This window comes from Limulus polyphemus, unplaced genomic scaffold (genome assembly GCF_000517525.1).
Source record: "Limulus polyphemus unplaced genomic scaffold, Limulus_polyphemus-2.1.2 Scaffold31, whole genome shotgun sequence".
NCBI lineage: Eukaryota > Metazoa > Arthropoda > Merostomata > Xiphosura > Limulidae > Limulus > Limulus polyphemus.
The window spans coordinates 1,345,812-1,353,521 of NW_013665641.1; the positions used below are offsets into that span (position 1 = coordinate 1,345,812).

At 32.1% G+C, this 7,710-nt stretch overlaps 1 protein-coding gene across 2 annotated transcripts in view; it reads left to right on the forward strand.

Moving 5' to 3' along the window:
• The first annotated feature begins 3,288 nt into the window (after window positions 1-3,288).
• Window positions 3,289-7,710, forward strand: part of LOC106459950 (rho GTPase-activating protein 18-like) — a 174,724-nt gene continuing 170,302 nt past the window's right edge. For both annotated transcript variants that reach the window (XM_022386920.1, XM_022386927.1), the window contains exon 1: window positions 3,289-3,606. The gene's annotated coding sequence lies outside the window, so the exon portion shown is untranslated. The remainder of the gene's footprint in view (window positions 3,607-7,710) is intronic.

Here is a 7,710-nt window from a genome sequence, read left to right on the forward strand (position 1 = left end):
CTAGCGCAGATAGCCCTCGTGTAGCTTTGCGCGAAATTCAAAACAAACATTGTCACTGTAGTGTCCAGAATCTGGAGATTCAACAAGCAGAATGTTATCACCATTAGGTAAAACAATCCATGGGTCTTTACATCAGGATTTAAACAGGTCATGAAAGTCATATAAACTTATAAACCAATTTTTCATTCCAAAAAATCCTAGAAAATCAATGTTTTTTATCAGCAGGTCCCGGAAAAGTCTAAACCCCTCATATACCCCGTTTTTATTGGCTACAAGTCGTACCATTGTAGTTAGCTTAATTTTGCGAAAAAAATACCATTCTGTTTTTTCCTAATATTGTAAGATCTTGCAATAAACATGATGATCATGATAAAATATCCCCACTCAACTGAGATTTGAACACGAGACTAACCACTGAGACAGTTTGAACGTTATCAACAAATCTAGCATGACAAATAGTAAGTGTTTAATATTTAGATGACATTTTGGATCTCATTGCTTTTAAAGGATAATCAGGACTGTAAATATAGTATTGCAATTATGCTGTTAATATTATTTTGTATTTTCGTGTTCTAGTATTTCTCTCAGATCCAAAATTCTTATAAATCTGGTTCATGATTTTACTTGTAATTACTGATGACTGATACCGCTGTGCCACTGGGGGAGGGCGATATAAGAAGGAAGGATATGAAGTGAAATGCATGTTTGTTTGTTTTGAATTTCGCGCAAAGCTACACAAGGGCTATCTGCGCTAGCCGTCCCTAATTTAGCAGTGTAAGACTAGAGGGAAGGCAGCTAGTCATCACTACCCACCGCCAACTCTTGGGCTACTCTTTTACCAACGAATAGTGGGATTGACCGTCACATTATAAAGCCCCCACGGCTGAAAGGGCGAGCATGTTTGGTGTGACGGGGATTCGAACCCGCGACCCTCAGATTGCGAGTCGAGCTCCTTAACCACCTGGCCATGCCGGGCCCAAAAAAAAGTGAAATGTAACGAACCTGAACATACGGGATATTGGAACATTTATTTTGCTGGTATTTTAGAGGTTTTATTTTTTCATATGCTACTTTTCACTTAACCTAGACTTAATCAGTAGTCCAAAATTATAACTGTATATTTATTTCATCGCATTGATAAATTCCGTAGTGATACTTCTTGATTTCTTTAACATGTGGTGTCTAATACATGTTTTGAGTTAGTCCATATAAACGTGTTTCGATAATGTTAACAAACAGTCTTATTTACTTTCACTATGATCTCCAGGTTTATTAAAATAAGAGGGTGTTCTCAATAGCCACTGCACTTGAAATTCTTTTGCCATGATATAAATGACGTTTTCATTTCGAAAAGAACGGAAACCAAAAACTCTGGATAGAATTGCCGCTGACATGATGCTTTATTCGATGTAGTATTTCTGCGGACTCTGAACAATTATTAATAAAAACTGTGATTATATACTTTTTTCATATGAATACAGTGCTGTTGCAAGTCCTTAAGGTTACAAACGTGGAAAAGCTTTTAAAACTTGACTTGGAAAATGTCATTATCAAGTGAAGCATTTTGCAGATTAATCTGATCATAATTCATATTAAATATGGTGTTTTCATTGTTAAAATGACGTCCATACATGCTCTCATAACTCCAATTTTGGAAATTTGTGTAAAGTTGTTGTTGTTCTAGTTTACTCAAAATAAAAACCTTGATTTAATCCTTACTTTTAGTTTTTATATAGAATTTTCAGACAGGTAATTACCACTGCTATGAACAATAGGTTGTATGGGATCAGTTAAGCAGGGTCTTAGCGAAATGAATTCAAGCAAGACTTGAAACTTGCAATACCAGATTTCTACAAGCATAAAATCCGTTGTTTACATAAATGATAAGAAACGAATTCAAATGAAATCACGGCACATGATTTGAGAAGTGAGAAAACGCTGAATAAAATGAAATACCCAGATAAGCCTTAGATTCACAGTTTAGTGCTGCTTCAAATAAAAACGTGTTACTGAATGCAATACCATGTACTGAACTTTTGAAAAAAAAATTTATGTACATCTAAGGTATAGAAAGGCTCATTTTATGGTGGAAACATATCACATAGATAACCCCTTAACGGTAAATATATATATATATAAGTTTAGGTTTTTACAAGTTTTAAAATGGCTGGAAAAATAAACTCCTGTATATGTCTAATACTCATTTCATTTACGAGTTTCTCATAAAACAAGCTATCTACATTCATTGGTAAAGATCCCTGATAAACATTGTTTTGTAATCAAGCACAAAGCTATACAATGGGCTATCTGTTGTAAGTCCGCAGACATGCCTCTCTGCCACTGGGGGACCCCTAATAAACATGATGTAGAGTTCATAATTTCTAATATTAAATTTACAGACATCTTTGTGTGTTGCAAAAGGGCTACTCTACTCAAAGTTTTAAAAAATTTGCATTTACCATAATTCATAATGATTTATATATATATATATATATGACCAATTAATCTGACATTGGTAACCAGCCATCAATATGTCGGAGTCTTTGGAAAGTAGTATATGGCTATGTTAACTGCTGATATAATCAACTGATACAAATCTCTTTTAACTAATATTTCAAATTCATTCTGTTGCTTAATACTTATCATACATAACAGCAGAATATTTTGCAACTGCTATAATTTATATTATTAGTACCTTTTATACAAAGACTTACATTGAATATACTGGAATAAAAACACTCTTTGAAGACGTAATTAGTTTATAACACATTAACTTAATGTTATTGCAAATACTGATTTGAAATTAACTACATTTATTTATAGCTTTTTAAATAAAACAACTTTCAACAACCAAGTTATATGATTAGATAGTTTGGCCCAGAGGTAAGTCTAGTGGCTAATAACGCTACAAATCAGATTTCGATACTTGCGATGGACACATTACAGAGAGCCATCGTGTAGCTTTGTGCTAACAGCAAACAAATAAAACAAGATTGTTTTCACATAAATTTGGCATATTCCTGATACACACTTTGATTCTAGTGGAAATAAATATTTTTCCATGGAAATTCTGAACAGTTAAATTGAAAAAAAGATTTTGATTGCTTAAGTCTCCAAAAAAATTCTCTTTATATGAACACTTTTATAATTTGTGAGAAATAAGTAGCAACGAAATAATATTTTACAAACATCTATCGCTCAATGCACTAGCATTCTGTATTTCAGTGCCTAGAGCACTTTTTACGTTATGTACTGCATCTGCGTATGCGCATATGCCACGTGACACATACTTGATACCAATCTGCAGCAGCTCGTGAATGCCATGTATGTGTTTTGACAAGATACTTTACACTGTTATTTTTCTCAAGAGCAGAACTATGCTAGAACCATCGTATTAAGTATTTAAAACTGAAAGACACGTTATGATTTCGTAGTGCTTTAGTATGATAGTTGAGTAACTTACATAAATCGGGTGTACCTTTACTTTAAATGTTACAAAAGAACGTTCTTGACGTAAATCAGGTGCTCCTACGGTGACGTGTTACAAAACCAGCTAGAAATTCTGTAGCATGTGTTGTTGACTGACTGGTCAGTTGTGTATTGCAGGTAAGCAGAAGTTCAATTATTAAAATCCTAAAAACGGTTAGTGCATTCAGTTTAGATATTTCTGTTGTAGTTACATACGACGTGCCACTTTACATAATACATGTATATTTTACCATATCATAACAGTGTTAATCAATATCAAATGTGACCTATTTGGCAATTTGCCAAACATCTAGATCCAATTTATTAAAAAGCATTTTTATATCCAGTTATATTTTCTGGACATAACAAATAGCAGCAAGACCATTGTATGTTTTTTATTCTGTATTTATTTAATTTTTAGTTTACATTTGATACTGCCACATTGTCTCCAGTAGGTCAGCGGTAAGCTAGAACGCTAAAATCCGGGGCTCGATTCCTTGCAGTGGACATAGTGCATATAGCCCAATTTAGCTTCATGTTAAAGCTGACAGATAATGCTGTCGCATTAATTGTTGAGACTTAAGAAGATATATTTTGAGATGGTATCAATGCAGCACAATTTTAGCGTTCTTTATTTCGAATAAAATGTTTTAATGTCCGTTTTTGTTTTCAGCAAATATCAATTAACAACAAGGCACAATTCTTATTTCACATTGCAGACGTACTCTAGTACTAAAAATGTAGAATTGTAAGTAAATTGTAATGCATTGCGTTATTTTAACCAACGAAATAGTGTGGGCTTATGGTAATGAAACCTGTTTTGAGTTCACATTATTTTTATTCTTAAATCATCAATAAGGTAAACACCACTGATATTGACTGATAATGGTAATATCTTCTTTACTCTTGTACATGGTGTAAGTGAAAAAGTCTGTACTTTTCCCATCAGTAAATGTTTTGGTGATAACTTATGGTGAAGTTAGGAGATAATCCAACGGTTGGCTATGGACTTTGAACGTTATGAAAGATGTTTGGTCTATTTCATATGTCAAATGCGAATGTTTTTTGTTATTGTCTTACTGTGCAACATTTATAAGTCTCCACATCGTGACACTGAAGTGTAAGTGTTCACAGAGACTTGAGAGATTATTGGCAAAGTGTAAGCGTTCTTTTACTGTTTTACTTTTAGGAATAGCGAGAATTTGTGTTAACTTGTATTATCTTAGATGATTTAAAGATGCACACAAAATATTCAGTAGTTTTATTATTCTTTTAAGTTAAGCAGCTAATTTTTGTTTATTACTTTGTTTCAAGCTGATAAATTTTAACAATAGATCTTGTTTCATATTTCTTACGTTCGTATGCTTGGACACACGATTATGGAAAATACTTATATTAATTCGTATATGAGCAGTTCAGGACAACATTTTCAATAGGTTGACTGATAAAGATATTTTAAGAAAGTAGAAATCAAAATTAAAAACAAAATTCTACGATCTAATTAGTCACAATATTATATAACTTTAAATATTCAGAAATTAAGAATATATAAACTGTTTAATGATAGATCTGATAATCAACCAGTATGATGTTGTTACTAATAATAGTTTTGTTTGTTTTTTCATTCGATCAGCGACAGATTACCGGCTCTCCTGTTGCACTTAGTTGCATAAGGACTACTTACTATACAAAGGTTGGCGTTGTAAATAATAGCTCTGTTGTCACAAGCATTAGTGTGTTATTCTTGATTTCGACCAACAAGTGTTCATTAAACATCGCAGTTAAACTACTGTTACTTTGAAAAGGGGAAAAATGATGCTGAATAATTCAATGTAGTGCTGTAAAGACAGTAAAAACAAAACATCTGTATTTCAAAATGAAATGTTTATTTTTTCCTTACTGTGACTTCATTTAATTCCGGACTAGAATTAGGAAACGTACTTCGTTTAGGACAACAATCCAACACGTTCAGCTGCAAGTAAATGATATGCCAGGCTTCTCACAAAACAAGAGCTTAATATTAGGTCGTCTGTTTCGACAGACTTAACATTAAAATAAATACTGTAGTGTTACTTGTTCGTCATAGCCCACATTATTATTATAGCTGATCATGTATGTAAGTAAAAGTTCTCAAGATATTAAAGCCGTGCAAACTGATACAATGAACTTTTCTTTTTTCCATTGAAAGTACAAATAGACCGAGATCGGTCAAGTTAGAGTAGCTTAACGAATGCACTTGACAAAAGATATTAGTCTAGAAGGAGCAAGATGATTTTCAGCCTTTTTTCAATCCCTTTTAAGGTAAAATGTTGATTTGATTTTCTAGAAGAGATGACTTCACTAAACATTTTAAAGTATTTTGTAAACATAGATTGTGGGGAGTTTTTCTATAAGTTTTTGAATCACAAAGCTCTAAGAAAATCCGTGAAAATCGCGACAGGTTTTCATTTTGTCATGTAAGCGTAGTTTCTAATCAGAAGCTGTGTAACACACCATACTCTGTCGTAACACAAAAACATACACAATCTTTGAACTTTCGTAAACTTTATTAATTAAACCTTGTATGTACGTATATGTAGTTAAACAGTTATTGCAAGAAGTGGATTGCTAGCTAATAAAAACAAACATCAAACACACCTCGTGTAAATTGGAACAGCATCCTCCTGCTTGGAAATGTTAATAATTCTGTATACATTCTTTCATGAAGTATTACTTTGATTCATTATAAAATGTTTAGGAAAATCTGTTGTACTATTTTTACTGTAATGAAAAGTAGGAAGGCAGCCATTTGCAATGTACTCTGAATATTTCTAGATCAGCAATAACATGTATAACAATATAAAATTCAGTACTTCTTGACAAAATGGATCTACGCTAAAGCTATTTGTCAGCATTTAGCTTGAGCACATAATCAGAAAATGCCCAGTGTTAAAATACTTCTCAGTTTGTTCCAAATATCACTTTGCTCATAGTCAACTTGTGTATAATAATAAAAGGAAGTACTTTATTTTGAAGTAATATCCAGTGTATTGTTAATAAAATTGAGATTATACTAGCTATCTGGTCAGACTAGACAGTGTGTGAGAAAGGGATTTGCTTATTTCTTTATTTGGTTGCTTTTACATGGGAGTATGACCCACATAAATTAACAATGTAGCAAATTTGTTTACTGTTCATATAAAATGATAAACTGTGATATAAAATGTAATTAGTTTAAGCTCTTTTATATTTACACCAAAAAAGCTGTTTGACTTCTGTTACAAAAGTTAGTTAAGTATAGACGAAAACCATTGTAAAGTATAAGTAAAGGTGCGAGGTGAAAGAGGTTTTTTCATACAATATTTTTGGTCATAACTTTTAATTGGTTCATAATATAGACTTCTAGCTCTTCACGAATGAAAAGTATTATTGGAAAATTTAAAATCCATAAGATGTTTAGTCATAATTTTGTGGTTGATAAAAAATGGATGCTAATTTCGATTTTGCGTCAACACAACTTGACTGGGAGACAAAACCTTAAACACATTTTGACTTTACAACATACGTGAAAATGTTTAGGAAGGTTTTTTAACGGAAAATTAAGTCAGACCTTTTCCTTAAAGAGTGTTGAAAAATTAGTTCTTTTGAGAATCTCTTTCTAGATTATGTATGTCACCAGTCTGGTTCGTCTCTTTGGTTAAAACCTTGTGTATCAGAGCTTTAGATTGATAAACACTAATTGACAATAGGCCAATAGGCTGCATGCATTGAATACTTTTAATATGTTATAAAACATGGAAATTAAAATATTCTACTAACAATCTTTATACTGCTGTTATACACTTAATATTAATTTCCGATCAGAGCAAGCTACCTACTTAAAGCAAAACTAAAAATCAACCTAGTAATTAAAATATCCTAATAAGTCTTAATACTGCTGTTATCAACTTAATATTAACTTCCGATCAGAGCAAGCTACCTACTTAAAGCAAAACTAAAAATCAACCTGGTAATTAAAATATCCTAATAACAGTTTTAATACTGCTGTTATACAATTAATATTAACTTCCGATCAGAGCAAGCTACCTACTTAAAGCAAAACTAAAAATCAACCTGTTAATGAGTATAGCTATTTAAGTGTATTTTTCTTAACTTCTTAGTGACCCGCAAAACATTTCCGGCCAAATTAGTATCTTTATCGTAACAGTACTTCTTTAAATTATAACATTTCTAACACAATACAAACGAACTGTAATCGTAGAC